Source organism: Oncorhynchus mykiss, chromosome 21 (genome assembly GCF_057628025.1).
Source record: "Oncorhynchus mykiss isolate SJ-2025 chromosome 21, ASM5762802v1, whole genome shotgun sequence".
Taxonomy (NCBI): domain Eukaryota; kingdom Metazoa; phylum Chordata; class Actinopteri; order Salmoniformes; family Salmonidae; genus Oncorhynchus; species Oncorhynchus mykiss.
This window is the reverse complement of record NC_143042.1, coordinates 35,848,230-35,863,331: the sequence shown is the minus strand read 5'-3', so window position 1 is coordinate 35,863,331 and position 15,102 is coordinate 35,848,230. Positions and strand designations below refer to the sequence as shown.

At 40.8% G+C, this 15,102-nt stretch overlaps 4 non-coding genes across 4 annotated transcripts; all 4 read right to left on the bottom strand.

The window, feature by feature from the left end:
* Positions 1 to 1,114: 1,114 nt before the first annotated feature.
* trnan-guu (transfer RNA asparagine (anticodon GUU)) lies at positions 1,115 to 1,188 on the bottom strand. The gene has a single exon. It is a non-coding gene; the product is annotated as a tRNA-Asn (tRNA).
* Positions 1,189 to 3,441: 2,253 nt separating this feature from the next.
* Positions 3,442 to 3,515, bottom strand: trnan-guu (transfer RNA asparagine (anticodon GUU)). The gene has a single exon. It is a non-coding gene; the product is annotated as a tRNA-Asn (tRNA).
* A 1,093-nt stretch (positions 3,516 to 4,608) lies between these two features.
* On the bottom strand, positions 4,609 to 4,682 carry trnan-guu (transfer RNA asparagine (anticodon GUU)). The gene has a single exon. It is a non-coding gene; the product is annotated as a tRNA-Asn (tRNA).
* A 7,251-nt stretch (positions 4,683 to 11,933) lies between these two features.
* Positions 11,934 to 12,007, bottom strand: trnan-guu (transfer RNA asparagine (anticodon GUU)). Its single transcript has one exon. It is a non-coding gene; the product is annotated as a tRNA-Asn (tRNA).
* Between the last annotated feature and the right edge of the window lie 3,095 nt (positions 12,008 to 15,102).

Sequence of the window (15,102 nt, the reverse complement as noted above, 5' to 3'; positions counted from 1 at the left end):
ACGCGCTAACCAATTGCGCCACAGAGACTTGTGGTGTATTTAATACTGACGCTAGATCGCTGGCCATTTGTGCTCTCATCCAACTGAACATGGAGTTTACGAAACAACAACACTTTGTTCCAATGGTTGTGTTAACGTGCATCGAAAGTGCAGCAACATTTTCAAGGAAGTAGCCCTGTAGTTTTCTAATGTTTGTTAGCTGTTTGAATGGCCTTAAAAGGGCAAAGATGTAGCGCAATGTTCGTCAGCGCAACATTATATTAAAAGGCATCTGGCAGGAGTAAATTCAGCCACAATCACAAATATATTATGATAAATATATATTTTAAACAACTGCATTTTCACAAATGTAATATATAATCGCCAAGCCCATTCAAAAATAATTAGGGGACTGACTCCGGAAGAATGATGAAGTGGCTAGTCACTTTCATGGCGTATAGGCATACATTTACACACAAACACACTGGACCAACATTGTCCTTCTCGCGAGATAAATATAAATAATATGTTTTTTCATACCAGATTGACATCATTTACGTTGTCATACTAGCCAGATTAATAAGAATAAATTATATGTTCCTTGGAGAACACAGAATGATCAAGCTATTGAGTAACAGAAGATCAGGGACCATTGACAGCAATTTTACCAGTAGGTATAGTAACTTGTCATCTTTCATGTTCAACAACACACCAATCACATGTTACAAGTGGAAACACAGCAGGTCAAAAGCAAGCTTACTGTAAGGCCAGGAAGGTCTTCCATATCACTAGAAATAGAAAGACAGCATCCCTGGGTGGGCTCAAATCACCAACTTTTAAATGAACAGTCTAACGCGCCAACAAATTGCACCACAGAGACTTGTGGTTATACTGACCCTCAGCAGGCCAAAGTCTCATGGAAGCTCACGCCAAGTCAGGAAGGGGGACTTCACAATCTGAAAAATGTCACCCTGGGTGGTGTCAAAGCACCAACCTTTAGATTGACAGTCAAACACACTAACTGATTGCACGAGAGAGGCTTGTGTTGGCATTGACCCTCAGCACGGCAATTTAACAGGAATCTCATAACAGGACGTCACATCGACATCATGGAGCACAACAAACTGAAAACTGTCGTCCCTGGGTGGGCTCGAACCACCAACCTTTAGATTAACAGTCTAACGCGCTAACCAATTGCGCCACAGAGACTTGTGGTGTATTTAATACTGACGCTAGATCGCTGGCCATTTGTGCTCTCATCCAACTGAACATGGAGTTTACGAAACAACAACACTTTGTTCCAATGGTTGTGTTAACGTGCATCGAAAGTGCAGCAACATTTTCAAGGAAGTAGCCCTGTAGTTTTCTAATGTTTGTTAGCTTTTTGAATGGCCTTAAAAGGGCAAAGATGTAGCGCAATGTTCGTCAGCGCAACATTATATTAAAAGGCATCTGGCAGGAGTAAATTCAGCCACAATCACAAATATATTATGATAAATATATATTTTAAACAACTGCATTTTCACAAATGTAATATATAATCGCCAAGCCCATTCAAAAATAATTAGGGGACTGACTCCGGAAGAATGATGAAGTGGCTAGTCACTTTCATGGCGTATAGGCATACATTTACACACAAACACACTGGACCAACAATGTCCTTCTTGCGAGATAAATATAAATAATATGTTTTTTCATACCAGATTGACATCATTTACGTTGTCATACTAGCCAGATTAATAAGAATAAATTATATGTTCCTTGGAGAACACAGAATGATCAAGCAATTGAGTAACAGAAGATCAGAGACCATTGACAGCCATTTTACCAGTAGGTATAGTAACTTGTCATCTTTCATGTTCAACAACACACCAATCACATGTTACAAGTGGAAACACAGCAGGTCAAAAGCAAGCTTACTGTAAGGCCAGGAAGGTCTTCCATATCACTAGAAATAGAAAGACAGCATCCCTGGGTGGGCTCAAATCACCAACTTTTAAATGAACAGTCTAACGCGCCAACAAATTGCACCACAGAGACTTGTGGTTATACTGACCCTCAGCAGGCCAAAGTCTCATGGAAGCTCACGCCAAGTCAGGAAGGGGGACTTCACAATCTGAAAAATGTCATCCCTGGGTGGTGTCAAAGTACCAACCTTTAGATTGACAGTCAAACACACTAACTGATTGCACGAGAGAGGCTTGTGTTGACATTGACCCTCAGCAAGTCAATTTAACAGGAATCTCATAACAGGTACAGGACGTCACATCGACATCATGGAGCACAACAAACTGAAAACTGTCGTCCCTGGGTGGGCTCGAACCACCAACCTTTAGATTAACAGCCTAACGCGCTAACCAATTGCGCCACAGAGACTTGTGGTGTATTTAATACTGACGCTAGATCGCTGGCCATTTGTGCTCTCATCCAACTGAACATGGAGTTTACGAAACAACAACACTTTGTTCCAATGGTTGTGTTAACGTGCATCGAAAGTGCAGCAACATTTTCAAGGAAGTAGCCCTGTAGTTTTCTAATGTTTGTTAGCTGTTTGAATGGCCTTAAAAGGGCAAAGATGTAGCGCAATGTTCGTCAGCGCAACATTATATTAAAAGGCATCTGGCAGGAGTAAATTCAGCCACAATCACAAATATATTATGATAAATATATATTTTAAACAACTGCATTTTCACAAATGTAATATATAATCGCCAAGCCCATTCAAAAATAATTAGGGGACTGACTCCGGAAGAATGATGAAGTGGCTAGTCACTTTCATGGCGTATAGGCATACATTTACACACAAACACACTGGACCAACATTGTCCTTCTCGCGAGATAAATATAAATAATATGTTTTTTCATACCAGATTGACATCATTTACGTTGTCATACTAGCCAGATTAATAAGAATAAATTATATGTTCCTTGGAGAACACAGAATGATCAAGCTATTGAGTAACAGAAGATCAGGGACCATTGACAGCAATTTTACCAGTAGGTATAGTAACTTGTCATCTTTCATGTTCAACAACACACCAATCACATGTTACAAGTGGAAACACAGCAGGTCAAAAGCAAGCTTACTGTAAGGCCAGGAAGGTCTTCCATATCACTAGAAATAGAAAGACAGCATCCCTGGGTGGGCTCAAATCACCAACTTTTAAATGAACAGTCTAACGCGCCAACAAATTGCACCACAGAGACTTGTGGTTATACTGACCCTCAGCAGGCCAAAGTCTCATGGAAGCTCACGCCAAGTCAGGAAGGGGGACTTCACAATCTGAAAAATGTCACCCTGGGTGGTGTCAAAGCACCAACCTTTAGATTGACAGTCAAACACACTAACTGATTGCACGAGAGAGGCTTGTGTTGGCATTGACCCTCAGCACGGCAATTTAACAGGAATCTCATAACAGGACGTCACATCGACATCATGGAGCACAACAAACTGAAAACTGTCGTCCCTGGGTGGGCTCGAACCACCAACCTTTAGATTAACAGTCTAACGCGCTAACCAATTGCGCCACAGAGACTTGTGGTGTATTTAATACTGACGCTAGATCGCTGGCCATTTGTGCTCTCATCCAACTGAACATGGAGTTTACGAAACAACAACACTTTGTTCCAATGGTTGTGTTAACGTGCATCGAAAGTGCAGCAACATTTTCAAGGAAGTAGCCCTGTAGTTTTCTAATGTTTGTTAGCTTTTTGAATGGCCTTAAAAGGGCAAAGATGTAGCGCAATGTTCGTCAGCGCAACATTATATTAAAAGGCATCTGGCAGGAGTAAATTCAGCCACAATCACAAATATATTATGATAAATATATATTTTAAACAACTGCATTTTCACAAATGTAATATATAATCGCCAAGCCCATTCAAAAATAATTAGGGGACTGACTCCGGAAGAATGATGAAGTGGCTAGTCACTTTCATGGCGTATAGGCATACATTTACACACAAACACACTGGACCAACATTGTCCTTCTTGCGAGATAAATATAAATAATATGTTTTTTCATACCAGATTGACATCATTTACGTTGTCATACTAGCCAGATTAATAAGAATAAATTATATGTTCCTTGGAGAACACAGAATGATCAAGCAATTGAGTAACAGAAGATCAGAGACCATTGACAGCCATTTTACCAGTAGGTATAGTAACTTGTCATCTTTCATGTTCAACAACACACCAATCACATGTTACAAGTGGAAACACAGCAGGTCAAAAGCAAGCTTACTGTAAGGCCAGGAAGGTCTTCCATATCACTAGAAATAGAAAGACAGCATCCCTGGGTGGGCTCAAATCACCAACTTTTAAATGAACAGTCTAACGCGCCAACAAATTGCACCACAGAGACTTGTGGTTATACTGACCCTCAGCAGGCCAAAGTCTCATGGAAGCTCACGCCAAGTCAGGAAGGGGGACTTCACAATCTGAAAAATGTCATCCCTGGGTGGTGTCAAAGTACCAACCTTTAGATTGACAGTCAAACACACTAACTGATTGCACGAGAGAGGCTTGTGTTGACATTGACCCTCAGCAAGTCAATTTAACAGGAATCTCATAACAGGTACAGGACGTCACATCGACATCATGGAGCACAACAAACTGAAAACTGTCGTCCCTGGGTGGGCTCGAACCACCAACCTTTAGATTAACAGTCTAACGCGCTAACCAATTGCGCCACAGAGACTTGTGGTGTATTTAATACTGACGCTAGATCGCTGGCCATTTGTGCTCTCATCCAACTGAACATGGAGTTTACGAAACAACAACACTTTGTTCCAATGGTTGTGTTAACGTGCATCGAAAGTGCAGCAACATTTTCAAGGAAGTAGCCCTGTAGTTTTCTAATGTTTGTTAGCTTTTTGAATGGCCTTAAAAGGGCAAAGATGTAGCGCAATGTTCGTCAGCGCAACATTATATTAAAAGGCATCTGGCAGGAGTAAATTCAGCCACAATCACAAATATATTATGATAAATATATATTTTAAACAACTGCATTTTCACAAATGTAATATATAATCGCCAAGCCCATTCAAAAATAATTAGGGGACTGACTCCGGAAGAATGATGAAGTGGCTAGTCACTTTCATGGCGTATAGGCATACATTTACACACAAACACACTGGACCAACAATGTCCTTCTTGCGAGATAAATATAAATAATATGTTTTTTCATACCAGATTGACATCATTTACGTTGTCATACTAGCCAGATTAATAAGAATAAATTATATGTTCCTTGGAGAACACAGAATGATCAAGCAATTGAGTAACAGAAGATCAGAGACCATTGACAGCCATTTTACCAGTAGTTATAGTAACTTGTCATCTTTCATGTTCAACATCACACCAATCACATGTTACAAGTGGAAACACAGCAGGTCAAAAGCAAGCTTACTGTAAGGCCAGGAAGGTCTTCCATATCACTAGAAATAGAAAGACAGCATCCCTGGGTGGGCTCAAATCACCAACTTTTAAATGAACAGTCTAACGCGCCAACAAATTGCACCACAGAGACTTGTGGTTATACTGACCCTCAGCAGGCCAAAGTCTCATGGAAGCTCACGCCAAGTCAGGAAGGGGGACTTCACAATCTGAAAAATGTCATCCCTGGGTGGTGTCAAAGTACCAACCTTTAGATTGACAGTCAAACACACTAACTGATTGCACGAGAGAGGCTTGTGTTGACATTGACCATTGGCAAGTCAATTTAACAGGAATCTCATAACAGGTACAGGACGTCACATCGACATCATGGAGCACAACAAACTGAAAACTGTCGTCCCTGGGTGGGCTCGAACCACCAACCTTTAGATTAACAGCCTAACGCGCTAACCAATTGCGCCACAGAGACTTGTGGTGTATTTAATACTGACGCTAGATCGCTGGCCATTTGTGCTCTCATCCAACTGAACATGGAGTTTACGAAACAACAACACTTTGTTCCAATGGTTGTGTTAACGTGCATCGAAAGTGCAGCAACATTTTCAAGGAAGTAGCCCTGTAGTTTTCTAATGTTTGTTAGCTGTTTGAATGGCCTTAAAAGGGCAAAGATGTAGCGCAATGTTCGTCAGCGCAACATTATATTAAAAGGCATCTGGCAGGAGTAAATTCAGCCACAATCACAAATATATTATGATAAATATATATTTTAAACAACTGCATTTTCACAAATGTAATATATAATCGCCAAGCCCATTCAAAAATAATTAGGGGACTGACTCCGGAAGAATGATGAAGTGGCTAGTCACTTTCATGGCGTATAGGCATACATTTACACACAAACACACTGGACCAACATTGTCCTTCTCGCGAGATAAATATAAATAATATGTTTTTTCATACCAGATTGACATCATTTACGTTGTCATACTAGCCAGATGAATAAGAATAAATTATATGTTCCTTGGAGAACACAGAATGATCAAGCTATTGAGTAACAGAAGATCAGAGACCATTGACAGCAATTTTACCAGTAGGTATAGTAACTTGTCATCTTTCATGTTCAACAACACACCAATCACATGTTACAAGTGGAAACACAGCAGGTCAAAAGCAAGCTTACTGTAAGGCCAGGAAGGTCTTCCATATCACTAGAAATAGAAAGACAGCATCCCTGGGTGGGCTCAAATCACCAACTTTTAAATGAACAGTCTAACGCGCCAACAAATTGCACCACAGAGACTTGTGGTTATACTGACCCTCAGCAGGCCAAAGTCTCATGGAAGCTCACGCCAAGACAGGAAGGGGGACTTCACAATCTGAAAAATGTCATCCCTGGGTGGTGTCAAAGCACCAACCTTTAGATTGACAGTCAAACACACTAACTGATTGCACGAGAGAGGCTTGTGTTGGCATTGACCCTCAGCACGGCAATTTAACAGGAATCTCATAACAGGTACAGGACGTCACATCGACATCATGGAGCACAACAAACTGAAAACTGTCGTCCCTGGGTGGGCTCGAACCACCAACCTTTAGATTAACAGCCTAACGCGCTAACCAATTGCGCCACAGAGACTTGTGGTGTATTTAATACTGACGCTAGATCGCTGGCCATTTGTGCTCTCATCCAACTGAACATGGAGTTTACGAAACAACAACACTTTGTTCCAATGGTTGTGTTAACGTGCATCGAAAGTGCAGCAACATTTTCAAGGAAGTAGCCCTGTAGTTTTCTAATGTTTGTTAGCTGTTTGAATGGCCTTAAAAGGGCAAAGATGTAGCGCAATGTTCGTCAGCGCAACATTATATTAAAAGGCATCTGGCAGGAGTAAATTCAGCCACAATCACAAATATATTATGATAAATATATATTTTAAACAACTGCATTTTCACAAATGTAATATATAATCGCCAAGCCCATTCAAAAATAATTAGGGGACTGACTCCGGAAGAATGATGAAGTGGCTAGTCACTTTCATGGCGTATAGGCATACATTTACACACAAACACACTGGACCAACATTGTCCTTCTCGCGAGATAAATATAAATAATATGTTTTTTCATACCAGATTGACATCATTTACGTTGTCATACTAGCCAGATGAATAAGAATAAATTATATGTTCCTTGGAGAACACAGAATGATCAAGCTATTGAGTAACAGAAGATCAGAGACCATTGACAGCAATTTTACCAGTAGGTATAGTAACTTGTCATCTTTCATGTTCAACAACACACCAATCACATGTTACAAGTGGAAACACAGCAGGTCAAAAGCAAGCTTACTGTAAGGCCAGGAAGGTCTTCCATATCACTAGAAATAGAAAGACAGCATCCCTGGGTGGGCTCAAATCACCAACTTTTAAATGAACAGTCTAACGCGCCAACAAATTGCACCACAGAGACTTGTGGTTATACTGACCCTCAGCAGGCCAAAGTCTCATGGAAGCTCACGCCAAGACAGGAAGGGGGACTTCACAATCTGAAAAATGTCATCCCTGGGTGGTGTCAAAGCACCAACCTTTAGATTGACAGTCAAACACACTAACTGATTGCACGAGAGAGGCTTGTGTTGGCATTGACCCTCAGCACGGCAATTTAACAGGAATCTCATAACAGGTACAGGACGTCACATCGACATCATGGAGCACAACAAACTGAGAACTGTCGTCCCTAGGTGGGCTCGAACCACCAACCTTTAGATTAACAGTCTAACACGCTAACCAATTGCGCCACAGAGACTTGTGGTGTATTTAATACTGACGCTAGATCGCTGGCCATTTGTGCTCTCATCCAACTGAACATGGAGTTTACGAAACAACAACACTTTGTTCCAATGGTTGTGTTAACGTGCATCGAAAGTGCAGCAACATTTTCAAGGAAGTAGCCCTGTAGTTTTCTAATGTTTGTTAGCTGTTTGAATGGCCTTAAAAGGGCAAAGATGTAGCGCAATGTTCGTCAGCGCAACATTATATTAAAAGGCATCTGGCAGGAGTAAATTCAGCCACAATCACAAATATATTATGATAAATATATATTTTAAACAACTGCATTTTCACAAATGTAATATATAATCGCCAAGCCCATTCAAAAATAATTAGGGGACTGACTCCGGAAGAATGATGAAGTGGCTAGTCACTTTCATGGCGTATAGGCATACATTTACACACAAACACACTGGACCAACATTGTCCTTCTCGCGAGATAAATATAAATAATATGTTTTTTCATACCAGATTGACATCATTTACGTTGTCATACTAGCCAGATGAATAAGAATAAATTATATGTTCCTTGGAGAACACAGAATGATCAAGCTATTGAGTAACAGAAGATCAGAGACCATTGACAGCAATTTTACCAGTAGGTATAGTAACTTGTCATCTTTCATGTTCAACAACACACCAATCACATGTTACAAGTGGAAACACAGCAGGTCAAAAGCAAGCTTACTGTAAGGCCAGGAAGGTCTTCCATATCACTAGAAATAGAAAGACAGCATCCCTGGGTGGGCTCAAATCACCAACTTTTAAATGAACAGTCTAACGCGCCAACAAATTGCACCACAGAGACTTGTGGTTATACTGACCCTCAGCAGGCCAAAGTCTCATGGAAGCTCACGCCAAGTCAGGAAGGGGGACTTCACAATCTGAAAAATGTCATCCCTGGGTGGTGTCAAAGCACCAACCTTTAGATTGACAGTCAAACACACTAACTGATTGCACGAGACAGGCTTGTGTTGGCATTGACCCTCAGCACGGCAATTTAACAGGAATCTCATAACAGGTACAGGACGTCACATCGACATCATGGAGCACAACAAACTGAAAACTGCCGTCCCTGGGTGGGCTCGAACCACCAACCTTTAGATTAACAGTCTAACGCGCTAACCAATTGCGCCACAGAGATTTGTGGTGTATTTAATACTGACGCTAGATCGCTGGCCATTTGTGCTCTCATCCAACTGAACATGGAGTTTACGAAACAACAACACTTTGTTCCAATGGTTGTGTTAACGTGCATCGAAAGTGCAGCAACATTTTCAAGGAAGTAGCCCTGTAATTTTCTAATGTTTGTTAGCTTTTTGAATGGCCTTAAAAGGGCGAAGATGTAGCGCAATGTTCGTCAGCGCAACATTATATTAAAAGGCATCTGGCAGGAGTAAATTCAGCCACAATCACAAATATATTATGATAAATATATATTTTAAACAACTGCATTTTCACAAATGTAATATATAATCGCCAAGCCCATTCAAAAATAATTAGGGGACTGACTCCGGAAGAATGATGAAGTGGCTAGTCACTTTCATGGCGTATAGGCATACATTTACACACAAACACACTGGACCAACATTGTCTATCTCGCGAGATAAATATAAATAATACGTTTTTTCATACCAGATTGACATCATTTACGTTGTCATACTAGCCAGATTAATAAGAATAAATTATATGTTCCTTGGAGAACACAGAATGATCAAGCTATTGAGTAACAGAAGATCAGAGACCATTGACAGCCATTTTACCAGTAGTTATAGTAACTTGTCATCTTTCATGTTCAACATCACACCAATCACATGTTACAAGTGGAAACACAGCAGGTCAAAAGCAAGCTTACTGTAAGGCCAGGAAGGTCTTCCATATCACTAGAAATAGAAAGACAGCATCCCTGGGTGGGCTCAAATCACCAACTTTTAAATGAACAGTCTAACGCGCCAACAAATTGCACCACAGAGACTTGTGGTTATACTGACCCTCAGCAGGCCAAAGTCTCATGGAAGCTCACGCCAAGTCAGGAAGGGTCAGTTCACATCTCCACAATCTGAAAAATGTCATCCCTGGGTGGTGTCAAAGCACCACTGATTGCACGAGAGAGGCTTGTGTTGACATTGACCCTCAGCACGGCAATTTAACAGGAATCTCATAACAGGTACAGGACGTCACATCGACATCATGGAGCACAACAAACTGAAAACTGTCATCCCTGGGTAGGCTCAAACCACCAACTTTTAAATGAACAGTCTAACGCGCCAACAAATTGCACCACAGAGACTTGTGGTTATACTGACCCTCAGCAGGCCAAAGTCTCATGGAAGCTCACGCCAAGTGAGGAAGGGGGACTTCACAATCTGAAAAATGTCATCCCTGGGTGGTGTCAAAGCACCAACCTTTAGATTGACAGTCAAACACACTAACTGATTGCACGAGAGAGGCTTGTGTTGGCATTGACCCTCAGCACGTCAATTTAACAGGAATCTCATAACAGGTACAGGACGTCACATCGACATCATGGAGCACAACAAACTGAAAACTGTCGTCCCTGGGTGGGCTCGAACCAACAACCTTTAGATTAACAGTCTAACGCGCTAACCAATTGCGCCACAGAGACTTGTGGTGTATTTAATACTGACGCTAGATCGCTGGCCATTTGTGCTCTCATCCAACTGAACATGGAGTTTACGAAACAACAACACTTTGTTCCAATGGTTGTGTTAACGTGCATCGAAAGTGCAGCAACATTTTCAAGGAAGTAGCCCTGTAGTTTTCTAATGTTTGTTAGCTTTTTGAATGGCCTTAAAAGGGAAAAGATGTAGCGCAATGTTCGTCAGCGCAACATTATATTAAAAGGCATCTGGCAGGAGTAAATTCAGCCACAATCACAAATATATTATGATAAATATATATTTTAAACAACTGCATTTTCACAAATGTAATATATAATCGCCAAGCCCATTCAAAAATAATTAGGGGACTGACTCCGGAAGAATGATGAAGTGGCTAGTCACTTTCATGGCGTATAGGCATACATTTACACACAAACACACTGGACCAACATTGTCCTTCTCGCGAGATAAATATAAATAATACGTTTTTTCATACCAGATTGACATCATTTACATTGTCATACTAGCCAGATGAATAAGAATAAATTATATGTTCCTTGGAGAACACAGAATGATCAAGCTATTGAGTAACAGAAGATCAGAGACCATTGACAGCCATTTTACCAGTAGGTATAGTAAGTTGTCATCTTTCATGTTCAACAACACACCAATCACATGTTACAACAGGAAACACAGCAGGTCAAAAGCAAGCTTACTGTAAGGCCAGGAAGGTCTTCCATATCACTAGAAATAGAAAGACAGCATCCCTGGGTGGGCTCAAATCACCAACTTTTAAATGAACAGTCTAACGCGCCAACAAATTGCACCACAGAGACTTGTGGTTATACTGACCCTCAGCAGGCCAAAGTCTCATGGAAGCTCACGCCAAGTCAGGAAGGGTCAGTTCACATCTCCACAATCTGAAAAATGTCATCCCTGGGTGGTGTCAAAGCACCAACCTTTAGATTGACAGTCAAACACACTAACTGATTGCACAAGAGAGGCTTGTGTTGGCATTGACCCTCAGCATGTCAATTTAACAGGAATCTCACAACAGGTACAGGACGTCACATCGACATCATGGAGCACAACAAACTGAAAACTGTCGTCCCTGGGTGGGCTCGAACCACCAACCTTTAGATTAACAGTCTAACGCGCTAACCAATTGCGCCACAGAGACTTGTGGTGTATTTAATACTGACGCTAGATCGCTGGCCATTTGTGCTCTCATCCAACTGAACATGGAGTTTACGAAACAACAACACTTTGTTCCAATGGTTGTGTTAACGTGCATCGAAAGTGCAGCAACATTTTCAAGGAAGTAGCCCTGTAGTTTTCTAATGTTTGTTAGCTTTTTGAATGGCCTTAAAAGGGCAAAGATGTAGCGCAATGTTCGTCAGCGCAACATTATATTAAAAGGCATCTGGCAGGAGTAAATTCAGCCACAATCACAAATATATTATGATAAATATATATTTTAAACAACTGCATTTTCACAAATGTAATATATAATCGCCAAGCCCATTCAAAAATAATTAGGGGACTGACTCCGGAAGAATGATGAAGTGGCTAGTCACTTTCATGGCGTATAGGCATACATTTACACACAAACACACTGGACCAACAATGTCCTTCTTGCGAGATAAATATAAATAATATGTTTTTTCATACCAGATTGACATCATTTACGTTGTCATACTAGCCAGATTAATAAGAATAAATTATATGTTCCTTGGAGAACACAGAATGATCAAGCTATTGAGTAACAGAAGATCAGAGACCATTGACAGCCATTTTACCAGTAGTTATAGTAACTTGTCATCTTTCATGTTCAACATCACACCAATCACATGTTACAACAGGAAACACAGCAGGTCAAAAGCAAGCTTACTGTAAGGCCAGGAAGGTCTTCCATATCACTAGAAATAGAAAGACAGCATCCCTGGGTGGGCTCAAATCACCAACTTTTAAATGAACAGTCTAACGCGCCAACAAATTGCACCACAGAGACTTGTGGTTATACTGACCCTCAGCAGGCCAAAGTCTCATGGAAGCTCACGCCAAGTGAGGAAGGGGGACTTCACAATCTGAAAAATGTCATCCCTGGGTGGTGTCAAAGCACCAACCTTTAGATTGACAGTCAAACACACTAACTGATTGCACGAGAGAGGCTTGTGTTGGCATTGACCCTCAGCACGTCAATTTAACAGGAATCTCATAACAGGTACAGGACGTCACATCGACATCATGGAGCACAACAAACTGAAAACTGTCGTCCCTGGGTGGGCTCAAACCACCAACCTTTAGATTAACAGCCTAACGCGCTAACCAATTGCGCCACAGAGACTTGTGGTATATTTAATACTGACGCTAGATCGCTGGCCATTTGTGCTCTCATCCAACTGAACATGGAGTTTACGAAACAACAACACTTTGTTCCAATGGTTGTGTTAACGTGCATCGAAAGTGCAGCAACATTTTCAAGGAAGTAGCCCTGTAGTTTTCTAATGTTTGTTAGCTGTTTGAATGGCCTTAAAAGGGCAAAGATGTAGCGCAATGTTCGTCAGCGCAACATTATATTAAAAGGCATCTGGCAGGAGTAAATTCAGCCACAATCACAAATATATTATGATAAATATATATTTTAAACAACTGCATTTTCACAAATGTAATATATAATCGCCAAGCCCATTCAAAAATAATTAGGGGACTGACTCCGGAAGAATGATGAAGTGGCTAGTCACTTTCATGGCGTATAGGCATACATTTACACACAAACACACTGGACCAACATTGTCCTTCTCGCGAGATAAATATAAATAATATGTTTTTTCATACCAGATTGACATCATTTACGTTGTCATACTAGCCAGATTAATAAGAATAAATTATATGTTCCTTGGAGAACACAGAATGATCAAGCTATTGAGTAACAGAAGATCAGAGACCATTGACAGCCATTTTACCAGTAGTTATAGTAACTTGTCATCTTTCATGTTCAACATCACACCAATCACATGTTACAACAGGAAACACAGCAGGTCAAAAGCAAGCTTACTGTAAGGCCAGGAAGGTCTTCCATATCACTAGAAATAGAAAGACAGCATCCCTGGGTGGGCTCAAATCACCAACTTTTAAATGAACAGTCTAACGCGCCAACAAATTGCACCACAGAGACTTGTGGTTATACTGACCCTCAGCAGGCCAAAGTCTCATGGAAGCTCACGCCAAGTCAGGAAGGGGGACTTCACAATCTGAAAAATGTCATCCCTGGGTGGTGTCAAAGCACCAACCTTCAGATTGACAGTCAAACACACTAACTGATTGCACGAGAGAGGCTTGTGTTGACATTGACCCTCAGCACGGCAATTTAACAGGAATCTCATAACAGGTACAGGACGTCACATCGACATCAAGGAGCACAACAAACTGAAAACTGTCGTCCCTGGGTGGGCTCGAACCACCAACCTTTACATTAACAGCCTAACGCGCTAACCAATTGCGCCACAGAGACTTGTGGTGTATTTAATACTGACGCTAGATCGCTGGCCATTTGTGCTCTCATCCAACTGAACATGGAGTTTACGAAACAACAACACTTTGTTCCAATGGTTGTGTTAACGTGCATCGAAAGTGCAGCAACATTTTCAAGGAAGTAGCCCTGTAGTTTTCTAATGTTTGTTAGCTGTTTGAATGGCCTTAAAAGGGCAAAGATGTAGCGCAATGTTCGTCAGCGCAACATTATATTAAAAGGCATCTGGCAGGAGTAAATTCAGCCACAATCACAAATATATTATGATAAATATATATTTTAAACAACTGCATTTTCACAAATGTAATATATAATCGCCAAGCCCATTCAAAAATAATTAGGGGACTGACTCCGGAAGAATGATGAAGTGGCTAGTCACTTTCATGGCGTATAGGCATACATTTACACACAAACACACTGGACCAACATTGTCCTTCTCGCGAGATAAATATAAATAATATGTTTTTTCATACCAGATTGACATCATTTACGTTGTCATACTAGCCAGATGAATAAGAATAAATTATATGTTCCTTGGAGAACACAGAATGATCAAGCTATTGAGTAACAGAAGATCAGAGACCATTGACAGCAATTTTACCAGTAGGTATAGTAACTTGTCATCTTTCATGTTCAACAACACACCAATCACATGTTACAAGTGGAAACACAGCAGGTCAAAAGCAAGCTTACTGTAAGGCCAGGAAGGTCTTCCATATCACTAGAAATAGAAAGACAGCATC